Source organism: Rousettus aegyptiacus, unplaced genomic scaffold (assembly GCF_014176215.1).
Source record: "Rousettus aegyptiacus isolate mRouAeg1 unplaced genomic scaffold, mRouAeg1.p scaffold_m13_p_8, whole genome shotgun sequence".
Lineage (NCBI taxonomy): Eukaryota > Metazoa > Chordata > Mammalia > Chiroptera > Pteropodidae > Rousettus > Rousettus aegyptiacus.
This window is the reverse complement of record NW_023416311.1, coordinates 33,725,004-33,737,630: the sequence shown is the minus strand read 5'-3', so window position 1 is coordinate 33,737,630 and position 12,627 is coordinate 33,725,004.

Genomic DNA, 12,627 nt, shown 5'->3' with positions numbered 1-12,627 from the left:
GTTTTTTCACAGCAAAGGAAACCATCAGAAAAAAAGAAGATAACCTACTGCATGGGAGAGGATATTTGCCAATGACAGATTCAATAAGGGTTTAATATCCAAAATATGTAAGAAACTCATACAACTTACCGCCAAAAACAAAACAAAACGAAACGATCTGATTTGAAAATGGGCAGAGGACTTGAATAGACATTTCTCCAAAGAGAACATACAGATGGCCGATAGGCTCAAATCACTAATCACCAGGAAAATGTAAATAAAAACCACAATGAGCTATCACCTCACACCTGTCAGAATGACTATCATCATCATCAATAAGTCAACAAACAAACAATGTTCATGAGAATGTGAAGACAAGAGAACATTTGTGCACTGTTGGTGAGATTGCAAATTGGTGCAGCCACCATGGAAAACAGTATGGAGCTTCCTCGAAAAAATTAAAAATAGAACTACCATATGATCCAGCAATTCCACTTTTGGGTATTTATCCAAAGAAATCCAAAACAGTATTTTGAAAAGATATATGTGCCCCTATGGTCATTGCAGCATTATTTATAATAGCCAAGATATGGAAACAACCTAAGTGTCCATTGATAAACGATTAGATAAAGAAGTGGTAAATATATGCAATGAACTATTACTTGGCCATAAAAAAGAATGCAATCTTGCCATTGGTGACAGCATGAATAGACCTAGAGGATATTATGCTAAGTGAAATAAGTCATACAGAGAAAGATAAATGCCATGTAATTTTACTTATATGTGGAATCTAAAAAACAAAACAAGTGAATAAACAAAACAGAAACAAATTCAGATACAGAAAACAAATTAATGGTTGCCAGATTGGAAGGGTTTTAGGGGACTGGGCAAAAAAGGTGAAGACACTAAGAAATACAAATTGGCATTTATAAAATAGGTAGGTGGATGTAAAGTACAGCATAGGGGACATAGTCAATAATATTGTAATATCTATGTATGGTGTTAGGTAGGAACTAGACTTATCAGGATAAACACTTTATAAGTTATATAAATGTCTAATCACTATGTTGTATACCTAAAATTAATATAACATTGTATGTCAACTGTAATTAAAAAATAAAACAAAGAAAACAACATAAAGGATGGAAAAAAGAAGAAATAGGCCTTATGTAAACTGTAGAGTTTATTATATAAGTAGAAAAATGAAATGAAACCTGAAGAAAATTAAGTTGCACAATTTAAAAAAAATTAACCATTTTAAGGTAAACAGTTCAGTAGTAATTAGAACATTCAGAATTTGTGTAAGCACCAACTCTATCTAGTTCTAAAAGTACTTTTATCAGCAACTTCTTAATGTGTCTACAAGTTACTTCCCATTTTCCCCTCCCCCAGCCTCTAGTGTTTTGTCTCTACACATTTACCTATTCTGGACATTTGACATAAATTGAATTCATACACTGTAGCATGAATCAGTACTTCATTTCTATTTATTGCTGAATAATATTCCATTTTTCTATCATTCTCTAAAATCCACTCCAAATGTTCTTTATCTCACCATTTCAAATTGCTCCTGTTAAAGTCACCAGTATACACCAAGATACTAGGTCTAATGCTGAAATTTCAGTCTTCATTTAAATAGATTTATCAGCAACTTATGACATAGTAGACACATAAGGCTTTCTTTACTTGGCTTTCAGGAGAACATGCTTTTCTGGTTGTCTTCTCGAGTCATTAGGCATTCCTATGAATCCTTTGCTGATGGCTTCTAAACCTTAACATGGAGTGCTTAAGTTTTGTTCTGGGGATGCTCTTTCTTGATTTACTCTGTTGGTTATCTCATTTAATACCATTGTTAAAGTTTAATTTTCACAAGGTAAAATCATGACTTTAATGCAAAGATATAATGAATACATGTTCAATATTTTATTATACTCATAAATTACTGAGGGAGTCAGTAAGGTATTAAAATTAGTTCAAAGAGCATTTGTGGAGCTATGTATTCATTGGCAATTTAATAAAGGAATAGGTTGGTTGGATAAGAAAGAATTTGTCTGGTCATTGTCCTAGGTTTCTGAGAGGGAGCTTTTAACCTTTGGAATCTGAGCGATAGGAGAGTCTTTGTTATTCATGGTGAGTCCCTGGGGCCACACCTGAGTTTATGCTAATGAAGTAACTCTTGGTGGGCCCCTAAATAGTTCCAGGATGGGGGTCGACCATTCTGATGTTGGGGATTTGAGCTAGATAACAGTCTGACTTCCAGGGAGAGAAAGGAAAATATTGAGTTCATGGTCAATGGTTCAGCCAATCATGCCTATGTAATCACATTTCTAAAAACAAATTGGGTGAGCTTCCCTGATTAGTGATACGCTGGAAGGGTCATCATCCTCAGGACATGAAAAAGCTTTGTATTTGGGACACCTTATGTGGCTCTTCATTTAGCTAGTCTTGATTTGTATAGTGCTACCTCGAGTTTTGTGCATTGCTCCAGTGAAATATCAAACATGAAGAGATAGTGGGCACTTCTATATTTTAAGCCAGTTGGTCTAAGTGGCCTGGGAACCCTGGAACATGTATCTTGTATCTGAAGTGAGGGAAGTTTTGTGAAGGACTGAGCCCTCATCCTGTGAAGTCTGTGATAACTCAGGTAGTAGTGTTAGAATTACACTACAGAATGTTAAGATAAGGTTTCAGAATTAAATACAAAACAGGTTAATGTCTTACAAGACTAAAAAAAAAAAAAAACCATAATTTTCCACTGGACAGAAATTATTTGTATTGCTACCAAACAAAATTCTGTAAATTAGCATGTAACTTCTGGGACCTTAAATTGAATCTTAACACTTTGTAGAATCATTTTATTTCCACAGCCCTCATCCTTAGACTAGTACTACTTGCCTGTCTACAAAGTAAATACATCCAGAATTGAAATCCCAAATGTCTTGCCCCAAATTCATTTAATCTCTACTTTTACCCATTGAGATGAGTAAGAGTGGTTTATTTATCTAAATGGCTTATTGATCTTTTCCATTGTTCATCCTTGGCTTATCTCTTTCTATCTCATTTCACACCAAATGTAGCAGCAAAGTCTTCAGGATTCTACTTTCTAATTTCATCCTGAATTTGACCAGTTCTCATCACCCTCTCTGCTAACACGTTGGTCCCATACACTATCACCTTTTTCTTGGATTATTGCACTATACTTCCAGTTGGTCACTCTGATTCCTGCCTTTCACATGATGTAGTAGTCTATTTTCAACATAGAAGCCATAACGATTCTATTAAAACACAAATCAGATTATGTTAACTCCCACAAATGCTTCCTCTCTCACCAGAGTAAAATCCCAAATCCTAACTATGGTCTGTAAAGCCTTATGTGACCAACCTTCTATTAGCTCTTCCTTCTACTCTCTGTCTAGCCTTCTTGACACCAGCCACGTGGCCTTTTTTGCTGTCCTGAACATTCCGTGTGTACTCTTACTGATCTCTTCCTAAGACATTCTTCCTTCATGGTTTGTATTCTCACCTCTTTCAAGTTTTTGTACAAATGTCACCTTGGTGAGACATTGTCCGAATACCACATTTAAAACTCCATCCCTGTCCCTACTCTTCCTCCCCTGCTCCTCCCTCTGAATTATTTTTCTCTATTGTACTTATCACCATGCAAAATGATATGTAATTTATTTTGTTTATTGTATGTTTTCATTTATGAAAATACAAACTTCATGTGGGCAAGCAGTTCTTTTTTATTTTGTTTGTTTTTTTTCACCACGATATCCCTTGCACCTAAAACAGCTTCCGGCACATGAGAATTCAACAAATATTTGTTGAATAATGAATTTCAGCATATTAATGTTATTGAAAAGAAATACGTCACCAGCAATTTTATATGCAAATAAAAGCTGTTGATCATAGTAGTTTTGGGTAGCTATATAGTTATTTTCATGGTTTGGAATTGATTTAGGAGCCAGCTTGCAAGTCATTAATAACGTCAATTTAATTACTCTACAGTTACAGCTCATTTTGGATCCCAAACTGAATTACCCATCTTGAACACCACCTTATTCATCAGACTTGGCTCTGGTAATGACATGGTGATAACAGCCATTTGTTATTTTCAATAATATTTTACTTAGTGAATAATTTTTCATTTGTAAGTAGCAAATATACACTTAAATGATCAAGGTGATATAGTTTGTTCATATATTAATTCATATTTTCTTTACATTTTTCCTGGGCCAATTCTGAAAAAAGGTAATTGGACATTAGCTTTCCTCTGCCTTCGCATGGTTGAGGTGCAGGATATAAGCAAAAATAGCCTTTTTTTTTTTTACAGCATCAGGGCTTTTAAAGTTGCTGTTTCTTCTCTAGGAGAGTTGTGAGCAGTAGTTGAGAAAAAAGACAGCATGTCGGTGAATTTATTAATAAGTAACTATACTTTGGAAATCTAGTATCCAGAATCCTGTTTTGAATGTTTTTTTGTTCTATTGGGAAGAAATAGTCTTGTATTAAAAAAAAAAAAAAAAAAAAAAAAAAATCTTGTCCAGGAAAGCCTCTTTGAATGGGAGAGCAAAAAAGCTTCTGGACTGAATGGAAAGATAGGATTGATTGAATTCATTGTCATCAAAGGAAAATATAATTGTTTACTGATAAGACTTCAAAATAATGAGTCAAATTCACTGTGGATCATTAATGGGTGGATGTGGGGTCACTTTACTATTATATGTGAAGGGCTAGATGGCCCATTCAGGACAAACGCAACCCGAGCATCATATCTTTATGTGGTTAAAACCAAAATATTGTTCCAGGATCCTAAATACAGACTCTTTTGCAGGTCACTAATAGAAGAGTAGGAAGAGTAAAGGAAGAGTAAACCACTTCTTTATTTCATATTTCAAAGCACCAGGTTCTCAACTATATTAAGAAAAAAAAAAGATTAATCTGACTCTATGATCATAGTAAATAGGTTGATTATATAAAAATCAATTGCAAATAAAAAAAGAACAGATGTTAGAACTATAAGAAATGACCAGTATATACTTACAAATCATATAGCAGTTTGAATTTCTATAGATAACTGGTAAATTATTAAGTGCCATGAATAAACAAACCTGTGTACAGTTTTATATTCTGTTTATAGAGAATATTTTGGCAAACTAATGATAATTTGCCCTGAAAGCTCATACTTGGGTATGAGTTCTAGAACATCTTTTACAACATGAAATAAAACACCTCAGGGACCTTATAACCAAAGTGAAATGAGTATAAGCAAGTTTATCATAGATTTTTTAAGAAAATAAAGAGCTAAAGTAAAGCAAACATACAAATTGCTCAAGTAATACTTAATGGGAAAACATAGTAATGTTCTCTAAAACCTTTGGACTCTAAATTTCTTTCTTTCTTTCTTTCTTTTTTAATAGCCTGCCATATTTTATGTATATCCAAAATAAAAAAATAAATAAATAGTATGGTCTCATTTGGTGATTGTGATTTTTATTGTTATTGTTTTGGCTTGTCATTCATTTATGAAACTCTCATCTTTAAAGTAATGAGATATTTTGTTTTTAGATAATAGTGTTTGTTTTCCCACAAACATCCTGATACCTGGGGGTAGGAAATCTGATTTAGCTATCTATTGCCATCTTGGTCTTCATTGTAGCTAGGAAGACTAAAGGAACATGTTATGCTCTTTTTGATCTTAGGGACTAAATCTAATTGGTGATATTAAGTTTAGTAAATAGTGTACATATGCATGATGATTCTTCATAATGACTTCATTAATTAAATAGCTTAAAATAACTTGCTTGAGATAATAGCTGAGGTCAGAAGCCTTGGGAGTATTGAGAATACTTCTGAGAAAAGGCATGGGGCATCTCTGTCAAAGGCTCTAGCCAGTTCAATTACTTGGAAAATTTGTACTTGGAATGCTGGCCAGCTTAATGAATGATCAGGAAACGGACAAACACTGACTACTGAACAACATTAGTAGTAAGAAAAAAGTATATCTTTTGGTTATTTGAATGACCAAATACATATTTTTCTTTTAAATATCCCCCCAAAAAGGCGGGGGGCTCTAAAGAGACATTATTAGTGCCACAGGAATGGTAGAAAATATTTTTTTTTCCTTATTATGTATTTTTTCTCTTTCATTTGTACCTAGATCCAGAGGGAACTTTTAATTGTAATTGAAAAGAGGATGATTTTGTGTGATTTTTGTGAATGAATCCATTATGACTTTATGACTTTTTGAGATCATTAAGTGTCCTCGACGTCGGCATTCAACGTGCTATGGAAGTGAAATAAATAATCCCTGCTTGCTCTTGACTGGTGTTTAAAGCTTAGCACAGGAAAGGGAGAAGCACTCAAAGATTTGAAAATCAGAAGTGGCTGAAAAATGAAATGAAATATCTCTAAATACTAGGCTTGGAGGTCCAATGTATCAGAAAGCTCCTAAGCACACTTTGTAAAATGTCCGCCTAAGCTTGGCAGTGATATAGGAGATGCATAAATTATGATAGATTTAATAGGAAAAATCATGCCAATCTCATTGCCTTGAAAAGACTAAGATCTTTGACCTTTTCCTGACAAAAACCATCTACCACTGAATTGCAAAAGATAGTTAAATGTTAATTACTTTCACATCAAAGGATAACATCACAGTAGTATCCAAGGAAAAGAAACAAAGTTTATCAGGTGGTTTACTTAATTTTCAGCTTTACCTGTTTCCCAAAAGTTTATGAGTGACTTAGAAAAAAATACCTTAAAAATAAAATACTTAGGCTTCGCATTAATACATACAGACAGACAGACACACACACGCGCGCACACACACACACACACACACACACACGTACACACACGGGCCATAATATAGGTTTTAAAATATTGAATCCACTCTCCTCTACTCACACTACTTAAATGGTCTAAGATGTGCCATCGACTTTTAGTATTTGATTTGTGTAATATTTTCTCTCTTTAGTTCCTTCTCATTATTCTTAAAAAACTGTCACCTATCATGCTGTGTAAATAGTAAAAAACATGATAATGTGCATAAGTCTTAAATAAGAAGGCTCTCAAACCATTTTGAAAATAAATACCAGATTAGGACCTAGATATTAAATTTTGTGATCTATGACTGACTGTTAACTTGATTTACTACCTGAATGGCACAAAGGACCAACTTGACTGTGCATCTAATACAGAACCTGTTACATCTTCCTATTCTGTCTGCCTGTCTATCTATCTATCTATCTATCTATCTATCTATCTATCTATCTATCTATCTATCATCTATCATCTACCAAGTTTCTTCTCGGATTTTAAATTCCCTAAAGGTACTCACTGACTCTTGTTCCTCCTCCTATTTTTTGAGGACAGCCACACATATATGGTCATAAAAAGAATTAAATTAGGAGCAAGTCTCATTGACATGAGATAAAAGGAATAAGACCATTCTTCAGAAAACTGTTTTTTAAGCTGAAGCAAGATATTGATATAAAGGTATAGCCCAGCTATTGAAGTAAAGTTTATATATATATATATATATATATATATATATATATATATATATATATATATATTTGCTTTGAACTTAAAAAGATGGGACTTTCAAAAAGAACTGGTAAAGAGTACCTCAGGCCAATAAAGTAACATAAGTGAGAAGGTGGGTAGTAGAGGAGCCCCTTAGAAAGAGCAAGGTGTTAAAGGAAGAGGGAAGAGAGCTAGCTGCCATGCAGAGTGCAAATGTTAGGTTTGATATCATTCTATCCTTGCCTAAGACTATATTTGTTTTAGTAAAAGAAGATAATTAATGTATTAATATTTCACCTTTTACGGTTGATTCTATTTTCTATTGTTTTTGCTCACTTTCCCACTGAGTAATCCCATCCATTGTAATAAATTTCTTAAAAACGATTTTAGTCACTTACTCTAGCTCATTTCTGGTGTTAAAGTACCAAACCTAAGGTTTATAGCCAACCTAGTAATTTTCTTTAAAATGATCAAAATATATCATTTCAGATGCATAAAAGGTTTTACCTGAAAAGAACCTGCAAGAATTTTAAGTGCCCCCCAAAAAGATAGTAGACATTAATAATATTTAATGTCCATTAATTAAGATGTACATTTGACTTTATAGTGAAAGAATGTGGTCAAAGTTTAATTAAAAATGATAAAGATAGTTGTCATATTCTCTTTTTGAAAATTAATTTTTCTTAACCATCAGGTGTTTTGAAGAAATATTGTTTGAAATAGAAAAAGGCATTCAACTAGGTTGAATGGCATTATTTGGGAATTTTGTAAATTCTGCAGGCTACACACATTGTTGATTCTAAACAAACAAGAGCACACTTTCCAAATCAGAGCCTAATTCTAGCCCCTACCTCGCCCCTCCATACTTCATATTTCTCCCAGGGTTTCTACAGTAAAATCAGGTATTACAGCAATATGAATTTTAATGGTTCCAATAATGATGTCTTTCATTTCTTCAAAATAGTTGCTTGAAACTTTATCTTTCCCTTGCAAAAAGATTACACATTTGCAGGCTATTGTCTCAACGCCATCTGAGTACACAGTCATTATGAATACATTTTCCTGTTATCACAACTTATTTGGGAGAAATGATGGCCTCCCTCAGGCTTTTATTCTTTTGTCTACTTGGATCTATAAGTAAATATGAAGGTGCACTGGCAGAGGGCATGAGAGCCTTTATTAGACTTTTCCTTTCTCTTTAGAAGAACCCACTAGAAACTATACTAGGCTATTTTATAGGAAGCCTGTTATGTGCCAGGGTGTCTCGACTATTATTTTGTTTAACAGCTCTGTGGAATAGTTATAATTCTCCTCATTTTTAGTAAGAGAAAACTGGCTCAGAATATGCACAATTGGGCCAAGTGTGGGTTTGTGTCTGTAGACAACCCAATCTAAAGTTTTAAAACCAACACTAAAAGATCAGGATGAAGGAAAACACTTCGCATTTATTTTGAGTAAATGAGATTTGAGACATTTGTCTTTCTATGCATATATAAGCTACATAGCTAAGCAAAAAAATCTAAGTTTATTTTTTATACTTAAACTTTACTTCTGAAGATATAAGAAAAATACCTACAATGTATAAAAATAAAATCTACATCTATGCATTTTAACCATTTTGAGGGAGAAATTATTCCATGCATAATAGCTTAGCATGATTTGGGTGCTTTTCTGAGGCTTAAGAAATTGTTAGTGCCAATTCCAATTTGCTTAGTTCATTTACTTTGCACCTAAGTTGTAAATTAATCATTGCTGGTAACATCAATTTAGTTGTAATTAATCATAGAAGGAGGAGTAAAGTAGTCACATTGGTGCCAGCCATATTAACTGCCTTATCTGATTGCTCTTGTGTAATTTTCCAGCACTTTGATAAATATATAAGGCAAGAAATACTTTGGGGGTTTCCAAGAATATTCATAGTAATATACATTTGGAAATAGACTTGAAAGCACTACAAATAGTTGATTGCTACCTTACCTACAGACTTTTTTGTGGCTATTGGGTATGTAAATTTTATATACACACATACATGCGTGTATGTGTGCATGATGTGCATGAGCATGCACACACACACACACACACACTTTGTCCTTACTTTGGATAAAAGACATGTTGATGCTTTCAGACAAGTTGGAGGTAAAAATGAAGATTTTATTAGAATCTTGCCTCCATGGTCAAGGTCAGATAGAGGTAGATCTTGACATATAGCAAGTATTGATGTTTCCTCTGCAATTGCTGCTTATCAAATAAATATTTAGGGGAAATATAATTCTCACTTGCAAATATACAATATTTATTAGCTCTTGACAAAATATTGACTTTTATAACATTATAGTCAAAGTATATACATGTATTTATTTATGCCTAATGGAACTTTAGGTGATTTACAACAAACAAACATATCGATGTAAGAGGTATGGTATTTTAAACTATTTTACAATCCTCATAAAGCATGTCTTGTGACTTCCTATCCATTGTATCAAGCCATTCACTATGTTAGGTTGAGGACAAATCCCACCTACAACATAAAAGCCATAGTTTAGTATGCAGGGTCATCATATACTTTTCAATTTACAGCAAAATAATAGTCTTGAAAGCTGGGCTTGGCAACTGTTCTCATGAAAGCAGCAGTAGGTCTTTGTTAGAAACTGTCTTCTGGCTCCTGACTGGTTCCCATGCAGAGCGGTTGATCGGATCCTGTGCAGGGTGTTCTTGGTTGGTGCTCTCTGCGGGTGACCAATCCACCTGGGTTCCTTTGGCAGGACATTGGCCTCCAATTCTGAGTTTCTGGTCTTTGCCTTGAGTCTGGTCATAAGGTTCCTACTCGCTCCTGGGCACTGTCAATCCTCTTCGGGTTCACAAGTTTACTCTACAATTAGCTGTCCTCCCACCAGAACATGTAGGAAGACCTGGATCCAGAATATTCCATGAACAGGCCAAGGAATATTGGTGGCACTATGTTAAGCCAACATGCTTAGACAGGTCCCGTTATTCAGGTACTATAATGAAAATGGGATCTAAGAGGCATGAAATTTTCTCAGGCTATGCACAAAGAACTGAACCATACCAAACCTAAACAAACAAGAAAATCAACCCTGGAATTTTCTGCAATCATATCTGGATGTTTCTCTTCTGGTTTTGACCCAAGACTCTGAACTTAACTTTCCTCTTTATTCTCATCTTCTCCTTGGTGCTTCCCCAAGCCCGAGAAAGTTTTTTTTTTTTCCTTTTATTTCCTGTCTTATAGGAACTTTCCCTACTTCACCTTCTCCCATGGTCTGCATGGTATGAATGACAATAAAACTTTATGATCTCAGTTTCCCGGTTTTGGCAATTAACATGTAGGGAAAATATTTTAGTATTTAGAAAAGCTTACTTCTCTGCATCCAATTACAAACTTGAGAAGTAGAAACGGAGGGAGTATCTTTGAATAGGAACAAAGATTCTTTTCAGAAAACTTCCCTAGGGAAAGGGTACAATTAAAAATGTAACAGGGTTATGTGGTAAAAGATAAGTCTTCACCCTACCCATGTCCCTTAAGCACTCAGCTCCTTTCCACAGAGATAATCACTATCTCTACTGTCTTATATCTATACTCCCAGAGGTATTCTATGTCCATACATGTATGTATATATACTTTTTATCTTTTAAAAACAATTTGTACACTATTCTGTATCTTCATGTTTTACTTATATATCTTTATCAGTACATATCAGTACCTGGAGAGCTGTCTCATTCTTCTACATGGCTGCATAGTATGCAAATATAAGAAAGTAACATTATTTATTTAAATAGCCCCTCTACCTCACCTCAGTTTAGTTGTTTCTGTTTTTTCCCCCCTCGTAAACAATGCTGCAATGAATATCCTTCAATATGTTTTATTTTGAACATGTGCAGGCTAATTTGTAGAATAAATTCTTAGAAGTAGAATTGCTGGATCAAAAATATTTGGAGTTGCAATAGAGTTGTTCTGACTTTATAGTCTTTTCAACGTAAATATGAATGTCTGTTTCTTTTTTGCCTTTACCAACAGATTGTATCAACTTAATCTTTGACTCCTGAGAAGTAAAAGATGGTTTCTTAAGGTATTAATTTGCATCTTGTTACTAGTAAGGTTAAGCGTTGTGTAAATTTTAAGAGGATTTTTAATTTTCATTAGTTGTTATGCTTTTTACATTTTTCTTTCAATCTGTTGGTCTTATTGATTTTTAAGAGATCTTTATGAATTAAGAATATTGGCTCTTAATTCAGAACATGCCATTTTAATATTTTTTATTAGTTATTTGTCTTTTAGCTTGTGTATGGTACATTTCGATATGCAGAAATTTCTTATTATATTGTCTACTCTGAGACCATAAAAATAACTCTCTCTAGCTATTAGTACTTCTATGGTTTCATTTTTTATGTTGAGATATTTGATTCATCTGGAATTTATTTTGGTGCAATGTAAGAGGAATTGCACGTTTTTTCTAGATGGTTATCTAGTTGTATTACCACCACTTACTGAATAATTCATTGTTTTCTTTTATTCAAAATGTGAATTTTATGATATAATATATAATGTAATATAGAAATATGTACTCATAATATAATAAGATAAACATATTATTACATAATAAATGTTTATTTTTGAAATTTCTATTCATTTTATTGATCAGTTTGTATATTCATTTACCAGTACAGTATAACTTTAAATATTTCAGTAATTAAAAAAAGGATAATGTTGTTTTTTTTTTGTTCATGATATTACATTTTGAACTGAAGCGATTAAAAAACATAATTAACTGGTGCAAGTTATACTTCACTCAGAAAGAAAAATTACAAATGACAGCAATATCCTTGAAGAATAAAATTATACCACAGAACCAAATTGAAAATTAGTCTCATACATATTTGTCATCGCTTAATACTGAGTATGGCTCATGTCAAAAGTCATCAGAGTGGTCTGACAAATATCAATGTCTAAAGTGATGTTTTTAAGAGAACAGCAACTTGGTAATTGAAATACTGTTTACAATCCATCCACTCAGAAGTGTGTTCCTGTTGTTGAAGGAACAAAATGTTGATTTTCCTACCTGGATAATGTGACTTAAACTAGTCACTCTTAATTATATGGAGTCA